The 10,040-nt window shown below is 40.2% G+C and overlaps 1 protein-coding gene across 1 annotated transcript in view; it reads left to right on the forward strand.

Annotated features, from left to right (window-relative positions):
• Positions 1 to 9,781, forward strand: part of LOC129397789 (parathymosin-like) — a 297,114-nt gene extending 287,333 nt beyond the window's left edge. The window contains exon 2 of the transcript XR_010112200.1: positions 8,300 to 9,781. The gene's annotated coding sequence lies outside the window, so the exon portion shown is untranslated. The remainder of the gene's footprint in view (positions 1 to 8,299) is intronic.
• The last annotated feature ends 259 nt before the right edge of the window (positions 9,782 to 10,040 follow it).

A 10,040-nucleotide genomic window follows, 5' to 3' on the forward strand; every position in this document is an offset into this window, starting at 1 on the left:
GCTCCAACTTATAAGTAAGAACATATGGTATTTGGTTTTTCTGTTCCTGTGATAGTTTGCTAAGCATAACAGCCTCCATCTCCATCCATATTCCTGCAAAGGATGTGATCTCATTCTTTTTTATGGCTGCATAGTATTCTATGGTGTATATGTACCAAGTTTTCTTTATCCAGTCTACCATTGATAGGCACTAAGGTTGATTCCATGTCTTTGCTATTGTGAATAGTGCAACAATGAATATATGTGTTCATGTGTCTTGATGATTGAATGATTTATATTAACTTTGGGTAATGGGATTGCTGGATCAAATAGTAATTCTATTTTTAGATCTTTCAGGAATTGCAACACTGTTTTCCACAATGGTTGAACTAATTTACGCTCCCACCAACAGTGTATAAGTGTTTCTTTTTCTCTGCAACCTCACCAGCATCTGTTATTTTTTTACTTTTTAATAACAGCCATCCTGACTGGTGTGAGGTGGTATCTCATTATGATTTTCATTTACATTTCTCTAACCATCAGTGATGCTGAGCTTTTTTTCATATGCTCGTTGGCTACATGCATGTCTTCTTTTGAAAAGTGTCTGTTCGTGTCCTTTGCCCACTATTTAATGGGGTTGTTTTATTCTTATAAATTTAAATTCCTTAGAGATGCTGGATATTAGACCTTTGTCAGACGCATAGTTTGCAAAAACTTTCTCCCATTCTGTAGGTTGTCTGTTTACTCTGTTTATAGTTTCTTTTGCTGTGCAAAAGCTCTTTAGTTTAATTAGATTCCATTTGTCAACTTTCGCTTTTGTTGCAATTGCTTTTGGCGTCTTCATCTTGAAATATCTGCCCTTTCCTATGTCCAGAATGGTATTGTCTAGATTGTCTTCCGGGGTTTTTATAGTTTGAGGTTTTACATTTAATTCTTTAATCCATCATGAGTTAAATTTTGTATATGATGTAAAAAGGAGATCCAGTTTCAATCTTTTGCATATGGCTACCTAGTTATCCTAGTACCATTTTTTGAATAGGGATTTCTTTCCCCATTGCTTGTTTTTGTCAGTTTTGTCAAATATCAGATAATTGTAGGTGTGTGGCCTTATTTCTGGGATCTATATCCTGTTCTGTTGGTCTATGTGTCTGTTTTTGTACCAGTACCATGCTCTTTTGGTTACTGTAGCTCTGTAATATACAGTCGGATAGCGTGATGCCTCCAGCTTTGTTCTGTTTACTTACGATTGCCTTGGCTATCCAGGCTCTTTTTTTGTTCCATATGAATTTCAAAACCATTTTTTCTGTTCTATGAAGAATGTCACTAGTAGTTTAATAGGAATAGCATTGCATCTATAAATTGCCTTGGGCAGTGTGGCCATTTTATTGATATTGATTCTTCCTATACATTTACATGGAATGTTTCTTCATTTGTTGTTCTGTTGTTTTTCCATTTTGTTTGTCATCCCTGATTTCTTTGAGCAGTGTTTTGTAGTTCTCCTTGTAGAGATCTTTCATCTCCCTGGTTAGCTGTTTTCCTAGGTATTTTATACTTTTTGTGGCAATTGTGAATAGCACTGCATTCCTGATTTAGCTCTCACCTTGACTGTTTTTGCTATCTATGAATGTTAGTAATTTTTGCACATTAATTTTGTATCCTGAGATTTTGCTGAAGTTGTTTATCAGCTTAAAAAGCTTTTGGGCTGAGATTAAGGGGTTTTTTATGTAAAGGATTGTGTCATCTGCAAACAGGGATAGTCTGACTTCCTGTCTTCCTATTTGAACGCCCTTTCTTTCTTTCTCTTGCTCGATTGCTCTGGCCAGGACTTCCAGTACTATTTTGAATAGGAGTGGTGAGAGAGGGCAGCCTTGTCTTGTGCCAGTCTTCAAGGGAAATGTTTCAGGTTTTTGCCCATTCATTATGATGTTGGCTATGGATTTGTCATATAGATGGCTCTTATTATTTTGAGCTATGTTTTTTTCAATACCTAGTTTATTGAGAATTTTTAACATGAGGGTTTGTAGAATTTTATTGAAAGCCTTTTCTGCATCTATTGAGATAATCATGTAGTTTTTGTCTTTAATACTGTTTAGATGATGAATCACATTTATCAATATACGAATGTTGAACCAACCTTGCATCACGGTAGATAAGCTTTTTGATGTTCTGCTGGATTTGGTTTGCCAGTATTTTGTTTAGGATTTTTGCATCAGTGTTCATCAAGGATATTGGCCTGAAGTTATCTTTTATTGTGTCTCTGCCAGGTTTTGGTATCAGGAGGATGCTGGCCTCATAGAATGAATTAGGAAGGAGTCTCTCCTCCTCAATTTTTTGGAATAGTTTCCTCAGAAATGATACGAGTTCGTATTAGTACATCTGGTAGAATTTGACTGTAAACCCTTCTGCTCCTGGGCTTTTGTTGTTGTTGGTAGGCAATTTATCACTAATTCAGTTTTAGAGATCATCATTGGTTTTTTCAGAAATTCAATTTCTTCCTGGCTCAATATTGGGAGGGTATATGTGTCCAGGAATTCATCCATTTCTTCTAGATTTTCTAGTTTATGTGCACAAAGGTGTTCATAATATTCTCTGATGGTGATTTGTATTTCTGTGGGGGTCAGTGGTAATATCCCCTTTGGCATTTCTAATTGTGTTTATATGGTTCTTCTCTCTCCTTCTTTAGTCTAACTTGTGGTCTATTTTATTAATTTTTTTCAAAGAACCAGCTCCTGGATTTGTTGATCTTTTGAATGGTTCTTCATGTCTCAGTCTTCTTCAGTTCAGCCCTGATTTTGGTTCTTTCTTGTCTTCTGCTAGCTTTGGGATTGGCTTGCTTTTGGTTCTCTAGCTTTTTAGCTGTGATGTTAGGATGTTAAATTGAGATCTATCTAACTTTTTGATGTGGCCTTTTAGTGCTATAAATTTCCCTCTTAACACTGCCTTAACCATGTCCCAGAGATTCTAGTATGTTGTATCTTTGTTCTCATTAGTTTCGAAGAACTTCCTGATTTCTGCCTTAATTTCATTATTTACCCAAAAGTCATTCAGGAGCAGATTATTCAATTTCATGCAATTGTATGGTTTTGAGCTAATTTCTTAGTCTTGGTTTCTAATTTGATTGTGCTGTGGTCTGAGAGAGTGTTATGATTTCAGTTCTTTTGCACTGTCTGAGGAGTATTTTATGTCCAATTATTTGATCAATTTTAGAGTATGTGCCATGTAACAATGAGAAGAATGTATATTCTGGTGTTTTGGGTGGAGAATTTTGTAGATAACTATCAGGTCCACTTGGTCCAGGGCTCAGTTTAGGTCCTGAATATCTTCGTTAATTTTCTGCCTCAATGATCTGTCTAATACTGTCAGTAGGATGTTGAAGTTTCCCACTATTATTGTGTGGGAGTCCAAGTCTCTTCAAAGTTCTCTAAGAATTTACTTCATGAATCTGGGTGCTCCTGTGTTGGGTGCATATATATTTAGGATAGTTAGGTCTTCTTGTTAAATTGAACCCTTTGCCATTATGTAATGCCCTTCTTTTATATTGTTATTTTTGTTGGTTTAAAGTCTGTCTTGTCTGAAATTGTAATTGTAACCCCTGCTTGTTTCTGTTTTCCATTTGATTGATAGATTTTTTTCCATCCCTTTATTTTGAGCCTATGTGTGTCACTGCATGTGATCTGGATCTCTTGAGGACAGTATCCCAAAGACTCTTGGTTCTTTCTCCAGCTTGCCACTCTGTGTCTTTTAATTGGGGCATATGGCCCATTTACATTCAAGGTTATTATTGATATGTGTGGATTTGATCCTGTCATCATGATGTTAGCTGGTTATTATGCAGACTTGTTTGTGTGGTTGCCTTATAGTGTCACTGGTCTATGTACTTCAGTGTGTTATTGGTGTGGCTGGTAATGATCTTTCCTTTCCATATTTATGGCTTCCTTCAGGAATTCTTTTAAGGCAGCGGTTATCTGGTGATAATAAATTCCCTCAGCATTTGCTTGTCTCAAAAGGATCTTATTTCTCCTTCACCTACGAAGCTTAGTTTGGCCAGATATAAAATTCTTTATTGGAATGTTTTTTAACATGTTGAATATCAACCTCTGATTTCTTCCGGCTTGTAGGGTTTCTGCTGAGAGGTCGGCTGTTATTCTGATGGGCTTCTCTTTGTAGGCAACCTGACCTTTCTCTCTAGCTTCCTTTAGCAGTTTTTCTTTCATTTTAACCTTAGAGAATCTGATGATTAAGTGTCTTGGGAATCATCTTCTTGTGAAGTTCTTACTAGGGTTCTTTGCAGTTCCTGAATTTGAATGTTGGCCTCTCTAGCTAGGTTGGGGAAGTTCTCATGGATGATATCATGAAATATGTTTCCCAAGTTTTTTGCACTCTCCCCATCTCTTTCCGGGACACCAGCGAGTTGTAGATTTGGTGTCTTTACATGATGCCATATTTCTCAGAGATTTTATTCATTCCTTTTTATTTTTCTCTATTCTTGTCTGTGTCTTATTTCAGAAAGCCAGTCTTCAAGCTCTAAGGTTCTATCCTCCCATTGGCCTATTCTGCTATTAATACTTGTGATTGCATTATGAAATTCTTGTAGTGTGTTTTTCAGCTCTATCAAGTTGGTTATGTTCTTTTCTATACTGGCTATTTTGTCTGTCAGCTCCTGCATTATTTTAATTTATTCTTAGCTTTTTTGGATTGGGTTTCAATGTATTCCGGCATCTCAATGATTTTTGTTCCTATCCATGTGCTGAATTCTATTTTTGTCATTTCAGCCATCTAAGCCTGATCCAGAACCCTTGCTGGAGAGTTGGTCATTTGGAGGAAGAAAACACTCTGACTTTTTGAGTTGTCAGAGTTCTGGTGCTGGTCCTTTCTCATCTTTGTGAGCTGATGTTCCTTCAATCTTTGAAGTTGCTAATCTTTGGGGTTTTTTTTTTTTCTTTTAACTTATTTGATGACCTCGAGGGTTTCATCATGGTATAAGATGGATTCAGCCAACTGGCTTCATTTCTGGAAGGTTTTAGGGGGCCAGTTCTCAACTCCCAATTCCTGTACTGCATGCTCTAACCCTGGGGAACTTGTACTGGGCCCTGACTTTGTTCTCTGGCTCCTCAAGGTTAGGAATTCACTGACTTAGAGTGGCTGAGGGACTCCCTGACCACTGGTCATTACACTCTGATGGGTAGTATCAGCCAAAGCATTTCCTAGTTCAGTGACAGTGGTATCCATCCTCGTTTGCACCAGCAAACCAGACTTGGGCCCCAGAACGTGCCAGCAGCAGCAGCAATGGCAGCATGGTGCAGTGGGGTGCATGCTTGTCAGCTGCAGCAGGGTGCTAGTGGGTGCTGGGGTGCCTGCCTCCATGCTGGCATTCACCACAATGGCAGAGGCAACGCAGCTCAGGAGTGGGGCAGGGGGGCGGGGTTCCCCTGCTGGTGACTGCACACAGTCATGCTGGTGGCGGTGTTGGCACAGGGGCAGGGTGCTGGCAGGCGCAGGTCTGTGTGCATTCTCTGTGTGCCACAGGCAGAGGCGGTTGCTCAGAGTGGGTGGGGGAGGGTCCACTGTTCTCTGTGCCTAGTTTCATTCCTACAATAGTGTTGGCACAAGGGTGGGGCACTGGCAAGGGCCTGGCTGGCAGGCTCTTTGCCCACCAAGGCTCCGACTGCAATGGTGGTCAGTGGAGGCAGGACAAGATGTACACAAACACACATGTTAGTGGGGCAAGGAAGGCAGAAGCTACCCATCCACACACATGTTGGCAAAGTGATGTGGGGAGTTGCTGTGGGCCTGGGGGAAGCTGCAGTGTGGGGTGGGAATGGATGAACTGGTGCATGGGTTGGTGCATGGGCTGCCCCACTGGAGCTCTTCACCAGTCAGGCATGGCTTGCCAGGGCAAGAGCTGTGATGTGAGCCCCTGGGGCATCCGAGGCTGCCCTGCAAGCAGGCGTGGCCAGACTTGGGCCCCAGAACGGGCCAGCAGACCAAGGGGTGCTTGAGTCACACTAGCCCCATCTGATAGGCAAGACTACCCTGCAGAGTTCACGCCCCACAGCTCCCATAGGGCTAGTCTCCTATGGGAGCAAGTCGAGCCAAGGGGAGTTGGCAATCCCTGAGCATGCTCCACTATAGATGCTCTGGGCTCTACATCAACTGGCTTGTTGCCCCTACCACTTTTCTAAGCAGCTCTCCCTGACAACTTGAGTGTCCATAGTGGTCAAGGGGTCTCCGTCTGCTGGGGTCCCAGAGAGGCCTTGATGAGGGCAAGTTGCTCCTTGCCAGCTCAACTCACCCATTCCTCTGGAGTCATTGGGGATCAGGCATGAGTACTGGTGCATGGTAGCCTCTAGCTCCATGTAGGGTTCCCAGCTTCCTCCCCATTCAGCCCACTTCAGTGTCTTCCCTCTGTCCACTGGTGGTGCCTTCCCTCTGAAGATCTGTTGGAAGTACGCCAGCTGTCTTGGTCCCTTGGTGGCAGATCTTCCACCTGGCTGAGTCCAGTTGGTCATCTTGCCCTAAGGTATTTTTAACTTTTTAACTTGGGTTGCCCAATCAGAAAGGAAAACAGATTGGGATTGTCAGATTCAGCAAATAGAAATATAGGATGCCCAGGTACACCTGAACTTCAGATAAACAATGAATAATTTTAGTATATGTCCCAAATATGGCATAGACATATTTACATTTAGAAAAATATTTCTTGTTTATCTGAAGTTCAAATTTAACTGGGTGTCCTATATTTTATCTGGAAACTATAAAACATGTCCTCCTGATTCTCCCTTTATCTGGTAGCTCCAAGGCACCATGCCACCCCAGTAAGATACCAGAAGTTATAGCCACACTGCAAAGAATCCTGCACTAGGAGTTCTGATCCTCAGATCTAGCACCCAATGTATGATAGGTGTTTAATTTGACCAAAACACTTACCATCCCTGGGACTTTGCCTCTTCATCTGTAAAAATAGAGATAAGAATTTCTTTCCTATCTTAGTAATTATTGTTGTGAAGTCCAAACAAGATAAATAAAATGAAATTGCTTCCCATAATAGAAAGTTGTTATTTGCATATATGTGAATTTAGGAACCTGATGCTCTGCCTTCTTCCTTGCTCTGAAAGCCAGTCCCACAGATGAGCAGATTGCCTGTGAGCATCTGCATCCCTTACCGTTCCTAAATTCACAGTCTCCTAGAACCACTGCTGTGGATTCAGCCCTTCACAGTAAAGACTAAACAACTAGAATGAGAAATGTTGGTCACCAAAGTGATCCCCTAAGTTGATGACCAGGACATTTACTTTCAGACCTCTGCCTAAAACATAATAATGTTTTTTCATCAACACTTTAATACATCTGTTTCTCTGGAGATAGAATTCGTGTTTGTGTACCAGTTGTAGAGAAATCACTTTTTAAATTCAGAGAAAAGTCTCAACACACACATACATACACACACAAAAAAAATGGGGAAAAAAGAGAGGCTCTGAAATGCTGAGATCTGCGATCACAGCCTTTATTAACAATATGCAACCAGTTCCAGAAAAAAAATTCAAATAAGAACTGGAATAATTATCCATACTTGCTAAGTAAACACTCGATGTGGTTGCTATCAAAATGAAAATTTGTCATGTCTAGTTTGACTCTGAGCACCCATAATTAAGTAGGCTTGGCAGCTGTTTTTAATTCACGCACCTAAGGAGGAAAATTATATGCTTTATCCAGTAAGGGGATTGTGATTTTTATTTTAAATTCTGTCTCTAAGGAATTTCTTACCAGAATGTGAAAGAGTTTTCTTTACTTGTTTAAAGCAAACTGCTCTCGTCAGACTTTATAGGAAGTACCACAATGCAATAGGGAATTTTATTATTTCTGTAGTTTACTTAGCATTTCAAGACATTTACCATTTTAATTATTTTCCTCGAATGTACTGTTGTGTGTATCAATGTAGTGTCACTGCTTCCACTGGACATTTAAGTGGGTTACTGTCAAGTGTTAAATAACTATTTTTTTTGTTTTTACAAAACACCTATTTTACAACTATCTTCTGCTTCCTGCATGACCATTGTATACTATTAGCCATGTGTGCGGTCTATACCTCTACTTGCATATCATGCAAAGAATAAATTCTGTGAAATTAATTTTCCAGGAAAATAGCATTCAAATATATGTTGTCTAGAAGAAGTAACACTTCTTGTTTTAACTGTGACTTTTAATTCTAATTAAGATTTTCCTTCTTAACCTGCTTGTGTTTAATTTAGAACACGGCCTCAAGACCTTAATATTTTATAATAGTGACTTTACAATAACCAGTTACTGCTTTTTTCCTAAGGTACACAGCACTGGAGAGAAGCAGAGCTAAGGAGGTGAAGTGTCTGTCTGTCTTGCTGAAAGCAGCTGGGAGTGGGAAAAAATAGTCTTGTCCACTTTTGGCTATCTCAAGATGAACATGGAGCTCTCCAGCAGAGGAAATGTCTAGGAGGATAAGGTGACATCTATCAAGTGAACCTACTATGCGAACACATCTGCTGATAGGCCTGACCCATTTCTATCATCTGAGAATCTCAAGTAGCTTGTCCACCAGCCACAGGTTGTTAAACATTGATGGTGGATACTGTAGATGACCTTGCACTGTCCTTCAGAGAAACATGAATCTGAATATTCCCCAATTTGGGAATATCTGGAGATTTTTCAGGCTTAGAGAGGTTTTTTTTTTTTTAATTTTTTTTTTTTTTTTTTTTTTTTTTTTTTTTTTTTTTTTGGTTTGCAGTTCTTTTTAAAGTTGACCATGCATTAGGGCCATAACAAAGCTAAGCTTTAGAACTAAACAGAGACTGATTATATCTAGAGAATTACAACCCATTCTTAGAAGTAAATTCTTTTTTGTTGTTGTTGTTGTTGTTGTTGTTGTTGTTGTTGTTGTTTTTGAGACGGAGTCTCGCTCTTTCGCCCAGGCTGGAGTGCAGTGGCGCCATCTCGGCTCACTGCAAGCTCCGCCTCCCGGGTTCACGCCATTCTCCTGCCTCAGCCTCCCGAGTAGCTGGGACTACAGGCGCCCGCCACCACGCCCGGCTAATTTTTTGTATTTTTAGTAGAGATGGGGTTACACCGTGTTAGCCAGGATGGTCTCTATCTCCTGACCTCGTGATCCGCCCGCCTCGGCCTCCCGAAGTGCTGGGATTACAGGCGTGAGCCACCTCGCCCGGCCCTTAGAAGTAAATTCTTACTTGCCACTTTCACTTTGCCATACTCCCTTTTATTAGCCTATCACCTAGTTTAAAAAAAAAGACACATAAGCACACACACATAAACTTTACATTAGTTAGCTCAAGTTTCTTATGCCCACTTTACAGCTAAGGTACATGTATCTCAAAGAGATGGGGTGACTTCCTCAGGGCTCCACAATGAGTAGTACCCAAACTGGGCCTCCCACCCACCTATCCTGATATCTACCGCAGTTTCTGCTTCACATCAATGTTGCCTCCTTCTTCTTTCTACTATGGATTTGTAGATTATTGAAAAAAAACTATCTTTGGAGAATAAAAAATCTTTATAAAATCTAAATGCCAACTTACCAGTTTAAAATTCAAATGGAAGTCTTCCCTAAACTATCATGTAACAAGTGTTCATTCATTGAAAACTATTTATTGGAGCCTACTATGTGCCACGCATTTTGATAGGAGCTAAGATAAATTGATGGTCAATTATGAAATAAGACATACTTTCCCTCACATTCGTGAAACCTAAAGTCTGTGAAAGGAGACAATTAAGCAAGCACTGGCAAAATTGCATGATAAATGCTCTTATAAGAGAAGCACAGGGCACTACTGAGAGGCTGTAGAAGGTTCTCACATCATCTTCCACCTAAATGACATTTATGGAGCAGTTACTGCATGCCAAGTATTGTCATTGCTTTGCAAGTATCATCTTATTTAATACACATTCAGGCTTATGCACTCCAGTCATGGATTAGAAAAATGAGGAGACGCTTCAGAGATTAACTGACTCTCCCAGTCACAAAGAAAGAAAGGTGGAGCCCAAATTCAACCAGGCACTATGGTTCAAGTCTACAC

This window comes from Pan paniscus, chromosome 4 (assembly GCF_029289425.2).
Source record: "Pan paniscus chromosome 4, NHGRI_mPanPan1-v2.0_pri, whole genome shotgun sequence".
Classification (NCBI taxonomy): domain Eukaryota; kingdom Metazoa; phylum Chordata; class Mammalia; order Primates; family Hominidae; genus Pan; species Pan paniscus.